Consider the following 19,132-nt stretch of genomic DNA (forward strand, 5'->3'; position numbering starts at 1 on the left):
GCTAGGGGGAAAACCCCCTACAGGCCGTGTCTCGACTAGCAAAATGTGGACCCATAATTCTCCGCCATTGCAGCTCTAGGGTTGGGAGCAGTGGTGGAGTGTAGACAGGGAATAGGCATTTTTACCACCATGTCTCAGAATAGGAGACAAGAATGCCTGTTCCTGCCTCCTCTACTGCCTCTGCCATTGCTATCGCAAGTGCAACAGCGCTGGTGGAAAACGACACATTCAGTTTTTCCTAGGGTAGGCAATGCCTACGGGTGAGAGAGGAATTCATTCTCCAGGTCCATTCACTCCTTGGCCTTTCTCCTGAGACTTCCGGCAAAAAAGTAAATAGTACCAGCTGCAGCAGAGGGTAGCTGCCTACAAAGTGTGGCTCCAGAAGCAGGAACTGTACCAGCAACTCTGTTGGAATTCCTAGCTGCCTCTTGCCAAAACCTGCACTCCATCACAATTCTAACCGTAAAGAACAAAGTGACAGAAAGACCTTTACCGCTGCTGATCAGTGTTCCAGACACACCAGGAAAGTAATAGGGTTGGCTGCAGGAGATCATATTGGAGTAATATTTGTTTCCACAATGAGAAGGAGACAAATCTAGGTTACTTGGCTGCACTAACATCTTGAAAGGTGTTAATTAATGATCAACCTGTTACAGGCCTAGAACCCTGGGGATTTTACACGAAATGTGGTTGATTAACCAATATACCTTATGTGGCTTTGATCGCTCAGCAGGTATTTTAGGGTATGTCTACACTGGAGTCAGAGGCGTGACTGCAGCACGTGTAGATCTACCTAGGTGAGTTTTGATCTATTATCTCAAACACACCCGGGGTGCCTGGCAGGTTGTACAGCCCATGCTGCTGCAGGTTCACTGCTATTGTTATTCAAGCTAGCTTGGGTACATCTACACATGCTGCAATCACATGTCCAGGGATTTTCCTGCACACACCTCCCCGCCGCCGCAAAATTTCCCCAACAGACAGTTACATTGCAGTGTTGCCAGTTTAGTCATTGGTTGGAAATTTGAATTGCAATTGAAACATTAATACATACTTTAAAAGCATACACAGTATATGAGAAAATACTTGTACCTGAGAAAGCATAATGGGTTTGAAAAGTATGACCAGACTAGCTTCCTCATACAGCTGTTATTTATCACAATGTTGGCACATTTGTTTCAGCTATATTGACCTACCTAATAATTTCAAATGATGATTTGTAAGCAAGGTCTGAATGAGCTCTCCCTGACAGCTAGTGATGAGCCGGGGTGGGGCGGGGAAGGCTTCAGGCCCAGACTGTATTTACATGAACACACCTACTCTGCCTAGGTATCCAGCAGATTGAGCTGTGCTGCCGAAGTGATCCATTTTGGCTGGTGTTGGGTTACAAATCACTTTAGTATTGAATGTGGGGATCATGAAATGTTGTTATCCTTATTGTATGAGTAAAGAGCAGCAGAACTGTGCTTAGCCTGCCTGATGAGGGGGCCTTCCTCAGTGCTTAATTTGAGCTAGGGCCCGGCACCTCTAGGTTTGGCAGTTCATAGCCCCGGGACCTCTGGGCTTGCTGCATCAGTTATAAAAGTAACAACCTTGCTTCAGCCCCGACACCTCTTTCATTACAAATGAAGCACTGGTTACTCTCAGCTGAACTGCACTCCCTAAGCAGGAGGTTTGGATGCCATATCCTAGTGACGAGAGAGGGGGTGGGTGGGACACAGGTGTTTTGCTTGATCGTGTGGGCTCTGCCTAAGAGTCACAGGCACTATTTGATCTGCCCCGCTCTCCTGTTTAGAGACAGAGCTGATTAGGCTCCATAGAGAGTCTTCTGGTTTGTTCAGTGACCACTGGAGCTGAAATCACTGATAACCAGATCTAAGTGCTTAGACCTGCTGTGGGACAGTGTTTCTGTGGAAGAGATGGACCAGTCTGCACTAGCAGTGAGGTTCCCCCACTGAAAGCTGAAATCATTGAGAGCTGGTGGAACCTCGAGAAACTGACTCGCGGAGGTCACAGTGGCAGCTGACTGTCTAGAAGCATGTGGTGCAATGGTGAAAAACTCGGCAGTTGAAAAAGTGAATAACTCACTCACCATATTCAAAAAATGTGCATACATGGCTGATGAATGCACCGATGCAAATAGGCATAAGTATTAAGTCACTGTGTATGTTATCTTGATGTCCACGGTAGGCCAGTAGATGCATTCTAGATATTCAGGTTATAGAAGACACATCAGCTGCATCTGTGACATCTTAGAAGAGTTAAATGTTTGTAAATTGAACTCTAAACAGATGGCTGCTTGTCAGGGCCGGTGCTACCATTTAGGCCAACTAGGCGGTTGCCTAGGGCGCCAACATTTGGGGGCGCCACAAAGTATGAGCTGCAGAATCTTCAAAAGATATTAAAAAGCCATCAATTTAATGGCTTTGTTATACTCTTTTTTCAGCAAGAGTCCAAAAGGACTGAACGTCTTGGAAACACATAGAAGATACACTGGCACTTAAGTGATTGCAGTGTAGACCTACCTCAGTGATGAATGGCCCAATCCTACATACTAGCAGGTGTAATGACATGAGCAGCCTATTGGTTTCAACACTACTATGTGCAGTGGTGAGCACAATACTCAGTTGTAAGTGTTTGCAGAATCAGAACCCAGGGAGTCTCCCAAGCTCATCAGCAGGATGTGAGAAGTTATTCCCACGGCCCATTCAGCATCAGACCTCTCTAAGGGTATGGCTACACTTGCAGCTGCACAGCGCTGCCACGGGAGCGCTCCCGCGGCAGCGCTTTGAAGTGCGAGTGTGGTCGCGGCGCCAGCGCTGGGAGAGAGCTCTCCCAGCGCTGCAGCTACTCCACCTCCCCAAGGGGATTAGCTTACAGCGCTGGGAGCGGCGGCACTGTTTACACTGACGCTTTACAGCGCTGTAACTTGCTGCACTCAGGGGGGTGTTTTTTCACACCCCTGAGTGAGAAAGTTGCAGTGCTGTAAAGCACCAGTGTAGCCAAGGCCTTTATCTGAGCTACAGTTGCAGCTCTTGATCTGCAGAGTAGTCACCCAGGCTGCTGTGACCATCACTTTGCTGCAGGTGCAGGTTACAGATTCTGCAATCAGTATAGCTAAAATGTTTCAAAAAGCACTAAATTAGCTTTTCTTTAAACAAAACTAAACAAAACAACCCAACCACATAGAACTCAGCCACAATCAAATAAGAGCCATCCCTGTAGCAGTTCTGGGAGTCCTTGTGCCTCAGAGACACCCTGACTGAATCACAGACTTTCTCCTGTTTCCTTGTTGCTTCAGCAGGGTAGTTTTCTGCTAGCCGGTTCTAGCAGCATGTTACAACATCCCCAGCACTAGCTCAGCTGTGCTGGCCAGGAAATAGTAGAAGGGTGTCAAGGCTTTGTCTCTTCTCTGCTGGTTCTCTGTCTACCTGCTCCAATGACAAAGTCAGAGGCAGCATAGCCCCACTTCCACCTGCATGCCCAGATCCAGCAACAAGGTAGTCCATGTAGGGTCACAAGGAGGTTTGAACAGGAATTATTTGGGGGAAGTCCTATGGTCTGTGTTGTCCAGGAGGTCAGACTAGATGAGCACAGTGGTCCCTTCTGGCCTGGGAATCGAAGAATCTATAACTCTCCCTTATTGCCCTGCTTGGGCACAGAAAGACCACAGTCTAGCCCTATACATGTAGCCTTTTGACCCCGAACCTTTGGGATGCTGAGTGAGAATAACCCTATGCCATACTAGTCTAACCTAATTCCCCTTCCAAAGCCTTTTGCAAGATTTTGAACAAGAGCCTTATAACAGCGTGCTCTTTTATGAGATTCCTACAGTACAAATTTCACAGGAACATTGCAAAATAAAGGAAAGGGAAGTAAAACACCTTCACTAAACATTTACTAAAGAATACAGTCCTGCTGCAGTCTACAGGTTTTCTGGAGTCCTTCCAATGCCAAGCAGTGTGCAGCAGTACAACAGCATATAAACAACAGGTAATAATATGAATCCATAAAGATCCAGACTAGTTAGGTGAGGCTGTGGGGATCCTAAATTTGCACCCCCAAATCCTTCCCCTTTGGGTAAAGCTTTTCTATTTTTTCTTCCTTAATTCAAGAAGTGTTCCCCTTTAAAGGAAAGACACAAAAAAAGAAAGAGGCTTCCTAAAGATAGGGTCGAATCCTTAGCTGGTGTAATTCCATTGGCTTCAATGCCAATTTACACCAAATGAGAAACTAGACAAATCCCTTTGATTGGTATCTCAGCTGAATCAGGCTCTAACCTACACCAAGGACACCCTCAGTATTGTCCCTTAATAAAATGCATACAAGCTGCAAATGATGGATGTAGGACACACACACACACACACAGCCCTGAATATGTGTGAGCAAAAAGTAAGCAACTTCCTGTTTTCTGAGAAAACAATTAGACATACTGGGGACTCCTGGGGACTTTTCTTCTTAGAAACAAACTATATTAAGGGCCAGGTTCTCGAAACTGCTCAAGCTCCCTTTCAGGCACCTACATGAAGTGGCCAGGTTTACAAGAATGCTCAGCACCCAGCAACTCTCATTGTCTTCAGGGGGAGTAGCTGGGTGTTGGGCTCTTTTGAAAATCTGGCCCTGAATGTTCTGTATGACATTGAGGTAAACCCATGTTAGCACCTGGTGACACCGTTCAGACAAAACTTGGGGAAAGGATCATTAATTATGGATGCATCCATTTGTGGGTGCCCACCCAGAAATGCCTGGGACCTGATTTTCAGAGGTGTGGAGCACCTGTAACTCCAGTTTGAAATCAATCTGAGTTGAAGTGCTCAGCACCAGTCAGGAGCATCAGACCTCAGATCAGTGACTGAAAATGTATTACCCTCTGACAGCTGTTGAGGGGCCTACATGAGCTAGGCTGGTGTCAGTCCAGTTCCTAGAGACCACATCACAACTCACCTTTATTCTGCAAAGCTCAGCACAGCAGACAAGGACTGACCCTTGACTGAACTAGTATGCCCTCCCCAGAAGAAGTCCTTGCAGGGCAAGGCTAAGACACACTGGCTTCTGTTGTCCTATGGAGAGAGACCTTCACCTCCATGACTGCCAAGAGGGCACCCTTCACCCTATTCTCACCTATAAATTAGAAGGAAAAGCATGTGGTTGCCAAGTGGGATGACCTGTGCCCTGTGGCTACAAGGGACAGTGTTTGGGTTGGAACGCAGAAATGATTTTTGTAAGCCAAGTAACTGCCAAGTAAGACGGCCCAGTCTCATTTGATCATCTTATGGGAGACCATGTTGTGTCTAGTGTGTATGTGAAGGGGCGAGGTAAGCCTGTGTTTCAGAGGAAAACCTTTGAGTGTCCTGGTTATGTGGGTTTAAAAGAACCCACCCTGAACAGTCCATGCACATATAGCAGAAGAGTTCTCCCTTATCCCAAAGTTTCCTTCTTCTCAAAGCATTTTCCAGGTTTCATTTCAGTCGTCTCCAAGGGCATAAAAATCTCCCTTTGATCTTAATGAGAGGGGACTAGGACCCAGATTTATAAAGCTATTTAGGCACTTAATGATGCAGATTGAAAGTCCCACTAAGCATCTATCTGAATCTTTAGATGTCTAGATACCTCTGTAAACCTGGCTCTGGGGCCCTTTGGGTTAGATCCTACAAAGTGCCAAGCACTCTCACTTCAGTGGGAATTGAGGGAGCACAGCTCCTTGCAGGAATGGGGTCTTGGAGGCAGCTCTGTTACACATATTTCAGTATAATACCCCCATGAAAATACAGGAACATAGGGTCCCCCACCAGTGGATCAGTCCATCTGATGTGGTTCTTGCCTCTAGCACTAGCCAACACCTGAGGCACCAGAAGAAAGTAAAGTCCCCCACCTTCCCATAATACACCTAGACAATGTTGTTTAACGGAGTGAGTGTGTGTGGTGTGGTGTGGTGTGGTGGAGATGGGGGAAGGGGGCTGGGGCAGGGGCAGGGAGAATTGCTTCCTGATTCCTGCAGGTAATCAGTCTGTGCCCTGGAGTGGGAGGTTTGAGTGCCCTTATCACTGCCTTAGGCTAGGTCTACATTAGGAGCATGTTGCTGGTGTAGCTGTACTGGTACACTCTACCAGCAGGGCACTCTTAGCACGGACCCAGATTATACAAGCAAAATCTATGTTTTTGCTGGTATAGTTTATTCCAACCCCCCTCAAGCAAAATAAGCCATCCCGGCAAAAGCGCAGTTTTGCCAGAATAGCTGCATCTACACTACAGGTTTTGCCAGCTCAGCTATATCTGTCTCAGATCATATCTCATCACATAGCTATGCTGGCAAAAGTGTGTAGTGTAGACCTGGCCTTAGACTGCAGCACGACAGGAATTATTAGTGGCAATAAAATATCCAGACTTTTTTAAAAATCTACCCAGCGTGTTTGACTCTGATTGTCTGCAGCTATGCATTCCACAGGCTGACCACACACCGTGTAATGAAATATCTTCCTCTTAAGAGAGTTGGACCCAATCCAAAATGTCACAAATTTGAACACCCGCTTACCTGGATCCAAACTTCCCAACTGGCCTCCACCTCTAAAATGAGCCATGCCAAAACCTGAGATCCAAGCAAACCCTGAACTTCATGAGTGAGGCCCATCTCCTCTGTTGACATGTTTCTCACTGTGCTGCCCTTTAATGCATTCAATATTCCCCTTGTTTTCATTCTGTTGGGCAGACTGATCCGTTTTCATTGTCACCTTCACTGTTTTGAATAATTTAACCAAGACCCTTCTCATTCTTTTCCTTTAAAAACTAAATAATCCAGTTCATATATCAGCCCCATCTAATCCCCTAACCGTCAGCTGTGTTGTCCTTCTCAGAACTATTTTGGTCTCCACTATACCTGTCTTAAGGTAAAAAAAAATGGAATTGAGTACAGGCGCCAAAGGATGGCAAAGTCATTAACATGGCAGGTCAGCGATGTTTAATATGTCATCATGATACATGTGTAGGAACACAGATAATTGCTATATTGGATCAGACCAGTGATCCATCCAGTCCAGTATCCTGTTTCTGATGATGGCCAGTACAAGAGGTGTCAGACGAAGGTGTAAAAATACCTGTAATGGGCAATGATGGAATAGCTTGTCTCTAAGGAACCTTTTTTCCTTACCTCAGACATGGGTCATCTTATGCCCTGAAGCATGCGGACATCACAATCTTATAAATATGCATCCTGTGTCATGCAATTCTGGATGTTCTTATTATCCATACAGACGAATAACCCTCTTCTGAATCTTTCTAAGCTCTTGGACACAATAATAGTGGCAGTATTAATTATGCATTGTGTATTCTCATTTATCTCCCAGGTTTTCCACTGTCATATCTAAGCATCAGTGTATTTGCTCAGTGTTAATCTCTATCCCTATTTTAAAGCAGCCAAGCATCCTAGTTTCTTTTTTGAAACTGCAGTTATACAGGTCATTAAGCTGCCTGCAATGACTCCATCCTAACCCTTTGTCTTTAGAGGATCCTGCAAGTCCAGGTGTAGAGAAACTTAGATTACCTTTGCCAGCAGGCATTATTGGAGCCTGCTCTATGTTAAATTTCATCTGACGTTGCCCTGCCAAACCATCAAGATGTTTAAATCCCTCTGGAATTTCTAACCATCATCCACAGCTTTCGCTAACTGAAACACATTACTGTAATGAGCAAAATTCCCCAGCTCACTGTCTATTTCCTTCTCCAGATACCGAATGCATGGAGTGAATACCACCAAGCAGACCCTGGATTGTTGATTCCTGGGGGCTGCACACCATTAATCTCTCTTTGTTCTGAGAGAGCAGTGGAGAAGGCTGCTGAAATACAAGGTGGAAGGATTACAGGGGTCTCCTGTCTGTGGTCTGGTAGCCTGCTGGTCTTGCTGTGGCAGGGGGCAAGAAAGCCTCTGTGCTTCTAATCTGTCCAATTGGATGTAGAGGGGTAAGTGGGAGGGGCCAGGTGGGAAGGGGATGTCAGCTACATCTGGGCTCGTAGGTGCTCAGCTGATCTCAGGATTTGGCCCTCTGTCAGTTGGTTGCCTGGCTGTAATTCCTGGTGTAGCGGGCCGGTGTGGCTCCCCTCCTCCCCTCAGAGGGTTGAGCCCCGGACACAGGAAGGGGCGGGGCTACAGCGTGGTGAGCCCGCCCCTCAGAGGGTCAGACGGACCCGGAAGGATAAAAGCCGGCCCTTCCAGCCCAGTCAGTGCCCAGCCACCGGGGAGAGCAGACCTGCCTGAGGGAGCTCCTGACGGGGGAACCGCTGGAGCCCTGGGCAGCTGCCTGGACTGGCCGGAGAGCACCCTACCCCGCTACTGGGAAGACCTGCCAGAGCTTCCCCGCGCCACCTACGACGAGGAGCCCGTAGGAGCTTCCCCGCTACCGTGCTCTTACCCCGAGGAACCCCCGGAGCAGGATTGGCCGGACTTCCCCGGGGAACTACCCGATCTACCCCCCAGCCCGGGTTGTGAGGAGCCCATGCAGTGGGACTTCCCGGGACCAGACGCCGTGGACCAGGTAGGACCAGAGGGGGATATTGGAAGTGGCCCGGGGGCAGCCGACCTCAGTCAGGCTACTGATCAGACAATACCCATGTCAGTGTGTTGCGGTCAGGATCCCCACTGACCGTCAGCGGTAATGACCGCTGCCTAGGGCCCCGGGCCGGGACACAGTGGAGTGGGTGGGCCTGTGTCCCCCCTGCCACCCCACTCACGGGTGGCAGTCTCCCCCTCATCAGCCTGCTGCAAGAGGCCTGAGCTCCCTTACTGTTTGTACGGCTCAGCCTGCTACAAGAGGCCTGAGCTCCTGTACTGTTTGTACGGCTCAGCCTGCTACAAGAGGCCTGAGCTCCCTTACTGTTTGTACGGCTCAGCCTGCTACAAGAGGCCTGAGCTCTCCTTGTACTGCTTGCTGCCCAGCCCCCGCACCAGAGGGCCTGTGCCTTTCCTAGACTGTTTGTACTATTTGCCGCTCAGCCTTGCAGCAAAAGGCCTGAGCCCCAACTGACTCTGTCTTTGTTGCCTAGCCTTAAAGGGACAGGACAGAGGCCCCCGTGAGACTAGCGGGCCGGTGTGGCTCCCCTCCTCCCCTCAGAGGGTTGAGCCCCGGACCCACCTGTTACACTGGGATCACTCTCAGTTCAGTTTTGAAGATGGCTGTAAGCACCTGTTAGCAAAAGGTTGCTACAATTTGATTTTGTTCAGCGTTGTTCATGCAAACTCTAGTTCAAAGTGCAGCCAAACAATACTGTCTTGGAGCTCTGTGTGTGAATAATAGCGTTCTGGAGAATGGAGATGATGGTAGAGATGGAGTTCAGAGGGTGGCGCCTCTCCTGCCTCAGAAGTCTCACTCTCCATTGGCAGGCATGGTTCTAGGCTTGGCATTGCCGGGGTTACAGAGGGTTGGGAAAGTGAGTCTCATCATTCCTCTTCAATGGGCTGGAAGGAGACTAACAGGCTACTTGGTGGGGGACAGAAAGGGGCTTGGAGCAGCAACTTGGCATCCATAAAAAACAAGAGATGTTCCTTCCTGCTCATCTCTTGTCACTTCTCCTCTCCTAGCCCAGATTCTTAAAGGCAGTGATCAGAGGAGCTCTGCCTGCCCTATGCAGGCGAGCTGTGGGTTCGCAGCCCGGCAAGCGCTCTACACACTCAGGGCTGAGGCCAAGCGAGATGCAATCGAAACAGAGAAGCAGTCATTTCCCTGACATGATGAGGGCCCACCAGGAGCTGTTGATAGAGAGGATGGGGCAAGCACACCCTTCCCTCCAGTTTTAATAAGCTGTTCCCCTAATGGTCTGGGTTAGCTCCTCTGGGCAGTCTGGCCTCCTTGTATAGGCAGGATGTGCCTGGGCCTCCTCATGCACACAGGAATGAAACTGAGCCCTTTGCTGTAGTAGCTGTAACTCAACTCGCTATTCTACCTCAATTTGTGTTTGCCCAGGTCCTGTGTCTATATGTCTACCTGAGCATCGTACACCATGCACCATAGGTTCTCGTCAGGAGTCTCTCTGGGACCCTGGGGAAACTGGCTGTTCCCCAACCCTGCTTGGAAATTATCTTCCAGCAGTAACTCAAGCCCAGCATGGTTTGGGGGCCCAGAATTTCTGACTGATCCATGCCACATTTCACTTTAATCCATCCCGGGCAAAAGGCTCAATTGACCAATATTCAGCTACTTGCCTTTCAGGCACTAAATGTTGTTTTAGTGCTTGTTGACCAAGAAGTGAGGCCCATGGAATTTTTTGCTGCTGGATTTGGATAGTAAGCTGGGTTTGTCGCAGCCCCACAGCAGTGATATAATATGCACGGAGGATGTGGGTGTAGGCTTGACCAGGATGCAGCAGTTGGTGTTATTTCAATACTTGGCTCACCATTAAGTTGCAATGCTTTTAAGCTGTCCTTTGGCTGATCCGATACCTCTCTGTTTTGTTAGGCTGTCATTAGACACCCTGGCACTTCCTCATTCATTAATGACTCGTGTTCCAACAACCTAGCTATGAAAGAGGCTCCACGCTCACCTGCAGTATCATTCCTGAAAGCCTGGCTACTTGTAAGCAGACCCCTCCCAAGTGCAAGTGGACATCTTGTCCCTACCCTAGCACACCCACACAGCCTTTGCAGGAGCTGCAGCGGCTACCATTGGCAGGCATGAAGAGCAATAGAGCTGTACGCCAATCATCGTGTGTTGTTTGTCCCCCTTCATAGCCAACCCACAGGCAATGTGTCTGTTGCAGCAGTCAGCTACAAGAAGTGGTCCTTTAGTTCAAGCTGCAGAGGCTCATTTTTAGCTCAGGAAGTTCCCTCGTTCAGTTCACCGTGTTGGATGAGATAACGCAAGTCATGCTTCTTCCAGGCAGGCCTGCCTATCCCACTCTGAGAGACAAGGTGGGTGAGGTCATACTTTGTATGGAACCAATTTCTGTTGTCAAGAGAGACAAGCATATGAGCTGACACAGAGCTTTTCTCCTGAGTCGGGAACACACAAGCTTTACCTGGTGCTGTGAGCAAGCCATCCGCTTAGCTCCGAGTCAACATTTTCAGAGATGCCCAGCCTGCAATACCATGGCAGGTAGCTTGCAGCTCAGGCTGAGGTGCACCACCATTGCTGTGTCACGCATTCTTCAGCTTCGCTCGAGTCCTTGGGCATTTCTACATGGTGCCATCTTCACAGGCTGTAGGATATTTAAGCAATAATGGTCACCGAGGGGAGGTGTTTCCTGGCAGACAACGACAACTAGGTGAGGTTAAATGCCTGTAGCCATCTATGAAGTGCCCAATTAACTGCCTCATGCCCACCCTAGCATGTCTTATTGTTATTATTAGGGTCTCACCACTTAATTTAACAAGACTTAACTAGTTGTTATATTTTGGCCACATCCCTTCCACCTCACCCCACTCCCACCTAAGCCTTCCTCCCCACCCTGAGTCACATCACCCTTCCACCTCCAAAGACCTGTTCCCCCAGCCATTCGTCTCCAACCCCATCACCCCCTCTCCCCCCATGACATTCTCTCTCACCTCCAGATGCACGCCCCCTCCCCAAGCTACCCCATCACTTTAAAACAACCTTCTTACACCCACACAGCCACCCTAGTCACCTTCCCCTCGCACTCCTCTATGACACATCACCTCAAAACCACCACCTCCGTTCACCTCGTCACATGTCCCCTTATTTCCCATGCCTCAGGGACAGATCCACCATCTGACTCCCCCATAATTGTCAGTCCCTCCCTCCTGCCACCAGGGCTCCCACCCCAATCATGACAATCTTAAGAAAAGTGTCCTGGTTTGGTGGAATTCAAAATCTGTTCACCTTTAGCTGTTAAAATGTCTTTCACTTTCCTGAGTACTAAAAATGCCTGTGGAGATCAATCACACAGAGAGAGAAAGAGAGAGAAGCAAAGGCATAAAAGGCAGAGCAGAGTGCATTTAAGCCACGTCTGCACTTAGAGCTGGACTCCTTGGACATGTACTCAGGGTGGCTAGCTTGTGCCACTGCTCACTACTGCTTGTAATACTGTGAATACACTGCTATTTTTAGCGTGCTAGCTTTGACGAGAACTAATGCAAGAAGGTTTACATGAGCTGAGAATCCCGGTCCTAGCTCCAAGTGTAGGCATAGCCTTAGGGGGATTTGGTAAATAGTGTAGGCACAAAAATTTGACCTGCCTTCAAACTATTAAGATCTTGTGCAGAACAACCCACAGATTGTCAGTATCTGTAGATGATGAGGTGGAAACTGGCAGGTACAGAGCACAGAGGAGAGACTGTGCAGCCAATGTAGAGAAAGAGACACTTTCTACTCCAGTGTCCCTAATAGGAGGAATTCTCTCCAATTATCAGGAATCTTAAAAGAAGAGTGCTCACCAAAAAGTTATTAGAAAAACCAGTGCCTGACCCTGGGAGATAGGAGAGAGATGCCAAACATGGCATCATGCCTCCAGATCAGGAGTGGGCACTAATGACAAAGGGGGATCAAACCCCAGACACAGTGTGTAAGCTATCCTGGGTGGGTGGTACCTGCCTTCAACAGATACCCCAGGGGTCTGTCTTTTCCTTACCCTTTGCCTACACTCATATAGCTTGTGCTGCCAATAAAGTCTCAATGAATTAAAGTGAATGGAAATGGACTGTTTGTTCATATCTAGCTTCCTCTTACTGAGCAGCCCCACATGCCCTCTGGCTCCCTGTCACACAGAAATCAGGGTACATGCCTTGACATGGACTCGCCCCCATTAAGGCAACAGGACCTTGCATTGGTTTTGCTCAGTCAAGGCAGCTATCCAGTCAGTAGAGGGAGCTTCCGTTAATTTCTTTGTCCAAATGAAAAGGACAAACCAAAAGTAGGGGCACATTATTCTTTTCAAGCTTCTAAAGAATCACAAACAACGGAGGGTATGAATCCCTCAGCTACTATCTGGGCTGGGATTTTCAAAGGAGCCTGACTGAGGGAGCGAGGCACCCAATTCCCATGTGGGATTTGGGCTGCCAAGTCATGTAAGGTACGTCTACACTGCAAACCTGCTGGGCTGAGCTGAGCCCCATGAGCCTGAATCAATTGACCCAGGCTCTGAGACTTGGCACCGCAGGATTTCCTGTGCAGTGTAGACATACCCTTAGCCTCCTTTAAATATTCCAGCCTGAGTGCACCTATCTCAGAAACCTGACCACGTAGAAATAGCCTCTTACTCAACATATCTGGTGCCTAGGTCAGAGGCTCCTCGGAGCTTTGCCTGCCCTGCGTTGAGTCTGGTACAGCTTGATCTTTACCCCATGCTGTAAACTGGCTCCGATCACAGTTTTGTGTGTCAGTTTTGCCTTCCCACTTTCAGATATCATCAGCCTCTCCCTGAGTCCCTGTGCCTCTTCAAGTCACATTGGCACACGGTACTGACCAAACATGGGCTCATTATCTAGCTTTGTATACTGCCCCCATCACCACAAGCAGCTGAGCACCTCATGAGTTTTTATAACCAATTGAAGTAAGTTTCTCTCTTTGCCTGTAGTTGGGAGAAATTCTTGTTCTGATTAGAGGGTGTGAGGGGTTTTATCCCCCTTTTAAGTGGGAAAAAATTATGGTGGGGAAGCTAAGTGGAAGAAATGAGCTTTGCATTTAGTTCTGAAAGCCCTGAAGTTTTATCTTCACCCTTGTCCCTCACACAGAATAGTGCCCTAGTGAAAGTCCCATCTCCTGCACTCACAGGGCTCCCCCTAGTGATCCACCACTTCATTGTTACCATGGAATGGTGCTGTTATGGGGGGCGGACATGGTTAGGAAGGGAGTGGTGATCTCACAGCTATCTAAGGTCAGATCCCTAATGGGTTTTAAATATTAATGTAATGTATAGAAAGTGGGTAGTATCCCTTTAAATAGTTTGGGAGCCCTCTAGCCTGACATTCTGTTGCTGAAGCCGTGAGAACCTAACAGAACAGCAATGTAGCTAAGCCTTGTGTGTTGTACATAGTAAACAAGGCAATTTGGAACCCAGCTGCATCCATTTGGTTATCGCATATCCTTACTGTTGTGTAAAGAGTAAAGACACAACAATGAGGGAAGAGACCTTGGATTTCACTGTGCTCAAAGGGGAGCCAGTGCAGAAAGCAGAGCACTAGCCTGATATACTCCAACTAGCCCAGATGATCCGCATAATACAGCTGTGGGAGAGGGAACTGAATTCTGTGAATTCTTGTCACCAGTGGAATTGTCAACTAAGTTCCAGCGGCAGAATTTGTGCTGCTGGTGGCAACTTAAGAGACAGAAGAGCCCGTGGTGGGGTCAAGCCATTCAGAAACAATAAAATAAACAGCTTTTGACTCCAACAGAGCACATTAGAGGGGGAATATTTGAGAGAGAATAGAACTGGGACTTCATCATTCCCTTTTTACAGAGTCCTTCTTCCATTTCTTCCACCAATTGCCCCCATGCAACGCAAATGACTCCGTGGGTATAACTGAGAGCAGAGTTTAGATCTACAACCGAGCTTCAACAGTATCCCTTTTAATAGTGATCAGATGACGTTTATTAAAGTTACAGTGTAATCTGTAGCAATGAGCTATCATCAGAAAGTTCAGTTTGGTTCAGAGGAGCATCCAAAGCCTGAATGCTTATGCAAACCTCTTTGATTTTGAAATCTCACAATAGCTGGATAGCCTTGGGCTGTCTCTAAGAGCAGCTTTTCCTGGGGTGTTTTGCTAGTGTTTCTCAAAAGAGTTACCAAGCTTTCTTTGAATGGCATATATGAGAAGAGGGTATACTTGACTTTGTCGTAAGCAACATGCAGGTGTTGGTTCAGGGCCACTGGCAAACAGCAGCAAAATCTAAATAAGTAATGATAACCTCGTGGTTTGTACTGTTTGTTCTACATTGAATGGGGTCACACAGGTGCATCGGAGAGTAGAATTTGGCCCTCATGTTCTAGGGTATTTTGCTATGTTTTTAACTATGCTGTACAATCCCCTGAATGCTTCACTTTAATAACAAAAATATTGTTAAAATGAAGAAGGGGGAGGCTGATTCTCCTCTCACGCTAGTTTTACTTTGACGTAACTCCACTGACTTCTGTGACATTTCTGCTGATTTATACTCATGTGACTTAGCTCACAAGTGGGGGCCATTCTATTTTTTCTGATTGTCAACTAGTTGATGTCGCAAGCCTATTTCACTTGGCCAATCAGAAATGACTGTTGTAGTTACATTATGGTAAGGAATATTGACTGAACCCCTGCAAGAAAACTGGGGCTCTCTCCTTTTGTTTGGGACAGGTAACAAGGGAGGGTGCAGGAACTCCAGGATACATATAAGGAGAGAGACGGTGGGGTTGGCTCCAAATTGCTGGGACAGGGAAATTGGCGAGTATAAGGAGGACACAGTGAGTGCCAGGACTGTAGGGTAGCAAACCCCCAATTCACCCCGCCCGTCTAACATGAACTCCTCACAGCTGTCAGACACCCTAGATTCTGCTGGCTAGAGATAACAACTTCCACTTTTGACCCCTCTACATTTCTATGGGCTAAATTATGGCTTTGCCACAAGCCCTGTCTGACAGAGTAGCATGCAGCTGCACAGGGAAGGATTTGTGCACCAAAGGCTTCCTCTACACTGCATGCTTCTTTCAGTGGTGTGTAGAGTACATACTCCGCTGGCCACCCTAACACGCGTTTAAGTAGCAGTGTAGACGGTGAGACATGCTGAGTAGAGCACAGACACGCCTGAAGGATGCGGGTATGTATCTGAATACGTACCTTACATGACTCTCTACTCACCCAAGCCATGCCTTCCCGTGTGCACAGCTATTTTTAGCCATGTAGTGTCCCGCTGCCTCCCAACTGCTGGAGCCTTTCCCTACTGCAGGAAAAGACTCCAGCAGTGGGGAAAGACTCTAGCAGAGGGAAGGCATTGGGGAAAGACTCCGGCAGCTCCCCATGGCTGGAGCCTTCCTCACTGCAAAGAAAGACTCTGGTAGAGGGAAGGCATCAGGGAAAGGCTCTGGCAGCAGGGAGACAGAAGGGGAACACTGCAATATGGACACAGCTTGCTTTTCACTGCTACCTATAGCTACACATACCCTACCCACTGCAGAAAGAAGCATCCAGTGTAGACGTAGGAGGTACAATCCCTCCTTGCACTGAGGGGGTAATTATTTGTGCTAGCCTATGCCAGCAGCAAATGAGACACCCCTGGCTCGGCTGCACTGGCTGGCCCGTTGTGGGATAGAGCCAGGGCTCTGCTGACTACCTGCCCACCCACCGTTCACCTGCTCCAGGGCAGAGTAGTGAGTGCAAAGTGTCCCCACTTACTCTTGACCATCTGGGTCCTAGGTCCAGGTAGCCCGTGAGCAGCAGATCTAACTTCTCTTCACACCCCCACATGGCTATGCAATCCAAGGCACAATCTAGCCCCAGGTGTTTTGCCCAGTCCAATTCTAAATGATCCAAAGTGATGGGGCATCTACCGCTTCCTTTTGGAGACGACTGCACTGCTTAGTTACTGCAGTGATGGGTGTGGAGGAGCTACATAGTTTAATAAAACTAGACAGATCTCCTGGTCAGGAATGTTCCTGTTACATTCCGCCTACATTTTCCTTGGATCACTTTCATCCCATCGCTCCTAGCTATGCTCCTTGTACCGTTCTGAATAATGCCTCACCCTCCTTGTCCCATCTTAGTTGTCATCATTTAACTGAGCCATGCAGATTTCTTCTTTTTCACTTTTCCTCATCAATCAATCTCCATGGATTGGTTGCTTGCCTTTTCCACACAGGGAGCCACCATTATTTCCCCAGCTTGGCATTTATTTATTTATTTTTGCCCTTTACGGTGAATCTCCACATTAATGTTTTCAACGAAGGAAACCCATACATATTTTAGTGACTCAGTCAGCAGTTTCCAGCAAGCGCATGCATGACCTCTGCAGTTACTAGTGCTGAAGTGCTGCATACACTCCAGCTGCTGAGATCAGAGCCAGCACTGCTGGGAGGGCTGAAATAAAGGAGACACAGCCCCCTGTGCTAATAGGAGTCACTTACAGGGTTACTCTCACCAGGGGAAAGAAGGAAATAACAGGTGAACAGAACAAGATCTTGTCCTTTAAGAAAATTCAGTAAGGAAATGGGTACTTACGCCAGCTACTGGGTAAATTCCAATTCAAGTAATTACATTCTGCACACCTAAAGTCAGCCTGAAGTTTCTTTTGGCTATGATCTAATGGAGTGTGCTAGGGGCGAAGAGCGAGGAATGACTGAATTCTAATCCCAGTCCTGCAACTAATTTGCTATGTGGCCTTGGGCAAGTTACTTAAAACCTCCAGTCAAGGCTCAGGGAGAGCTCTGCTTTGGAAGGCTCTGTACAGTGCCTAGCACAATGGGGCATTGATCCTTGACTGGAGTTCCTAGGTGCTACTGCAATACAGATCACAGTAATTAACCAAACTGCATCAGTTTCTCCTTCTGTAAAATGGGACACAATAGTTGTTTATCTACATCCTAGGACTGTTGGGAGGATTATTATGATTTAACTGGAGAAAGGGAGGTCTTTTAGTCAGGGCAGTGGATTGAGACTCAGATGATGTGGGTTCAGTTTTTGACTCCACTACAAACTTCCTGTGGGAAGTTGGGTAAATCAATTCATCTTTCTGTTCCTCATCTGTAAAACAGAACTAATAACAGTTCCATTGTCCCAACCTGTATCCGCCTTGTCTCTTTAGGCTGTAAGCTCTTAGGAGCTGGGACTATGTCTTACTAAGCGTTTGGACGGCTCACAGCACAGTGGGGCTCTGGTCTCAGCTAGCGTCTCTAGGTGCTACCATAATACACAGTCAGAATTCACCCCAGTTAATATTTGCATAATGATCTGAAAATGGTACATGCTAATTATTGTTATTATCCTGCATGTTCACTTCACTGCCTGTTCCAAATTGTGGGCTTGGGTTGCTACGCACTGTTAAGCACCAACTGTGCTCTGTCCCAGAGTTGTCTGCATTTACTGGAGGGTGAAATTAGCCTTTCATGTAGACTGTAGGGAGCTTTGGGATCCTTCTGGCTGAGAGGTGCTGCAGAAATGTAAATTGTTAATAACAGAGGTGAATGCAAAGCTTATGGCAACGACTCCCACTGTGCACTCGGTGCTCTCGTGTCTTTTGTAAGCATCACTGGGGAGGCTGTTGCTCGGCAGCTTTCTGCCTCCAATATCTGCTTTTTCCAGCAAAACCTTACTACAGCATTCAGAGCATAAATCCTAGCAGAGTGCAAAAGGACATCTGCATCCCTGAATTCAGCTGTCAAGAAGCTTCACTAGCATCCAGCCCCAGCAGTGGAAATGGCAATTAAGGACCCTGGGCACGTCATCACTAAACTGAGCAATAGCCTAGAGGGTCTTGATAAATGTGGTATGGCTGAAGCGATATGTGTGAATCACAGGACAGCTGGTTTCCACTGAGTAATAAATCCCCACACAGAAAACTCTAAACTGAGAGGTAAAGTTGCTAGACTGTATCTTACTGACATAAACCCTAAAAACCAAAGAAATATGCAGCAGAGTCATTCTACACCCCCATCTACATTCCACTCATCAGTCGCCCTTCTGATCTCAGATCCCCACCCTCACCCTCACCCGCCCTTAAACTCAGGCCTGTTTGTGGGTTCTATGTACAGCTATCCGACGAATGGTCATTGTCTTCAACTTGTTTTCCTGCCTTCCCCCCTTTTCTTTTTATTAACACCTTTCTCTTTTCCTCCCCTTTTCTAGTGGCAAAACGGGGGGGGGGGGGGGTTGGGAGGAAGAAAGGAAGGAAAAATGGAAAAACCAAAAACCTATAACTTGACCTTGCTAAAATGGAGCGAAAACTGCTACCCTGCATCTACGCTAGGCAAAGCGATCGAGTTTAGATCAGGCTTAGCTAGTGTGCCAAGCCCACCTCAGACCTCAACCACCTTTCCTGAAGTAATCAAAGCCTAAATTGTTAAAGAGTTTGGGTGGCAATTTCCCAGGTTGTTTTTAAGAAGTAGAGCTCCAGGCTGGTGGTTATTCACATGAATAGCTCTCGTCGATATGTATCATCCCTTTGCTACCTATAGAGCCCTGATTTCTTCCCTGGCCCCTGGGGAGCTGTACTCTTTCCCTGGGTCC

At 47.7% G+C, this 19,132-nt stretch overlaps 1 long non-coding RNA gene across 1 annotated transcript; it reads left to right on the top strand.

Annotated features, from left to right (window-relative positions):
• Window positions 1-8,273: 8,273 nt before the first annotated feature.
• Window positions 8,274-12,624, top strand: LOC123368871. The gene is made up of 2 exons (XR_006578925.1): window positions 8,274-8,525; window positions 10,443-12,624. It is a non-coding gene; the product is annotated as an uncharacterized LOC123368871 (long non-coding RNA).
• The last annotated feature ends 6,508 nt before the right edge of the window (window positions 12,625-19,132 follow it).

This window comes from Mauremys mutica, chromosome 1, assembly GCF_020497125.1.
Source record: "Mauremys mutica isolate MM-2020 ecotype Southern chromosome 1, ASM2049712v1, whole genome shotgun sequence".
Lineage (NCBI taxonomy): Eukaryota > Metazoa > Chordata > Testudines > Geoemydidae > Mauremys > Mauremys mutica.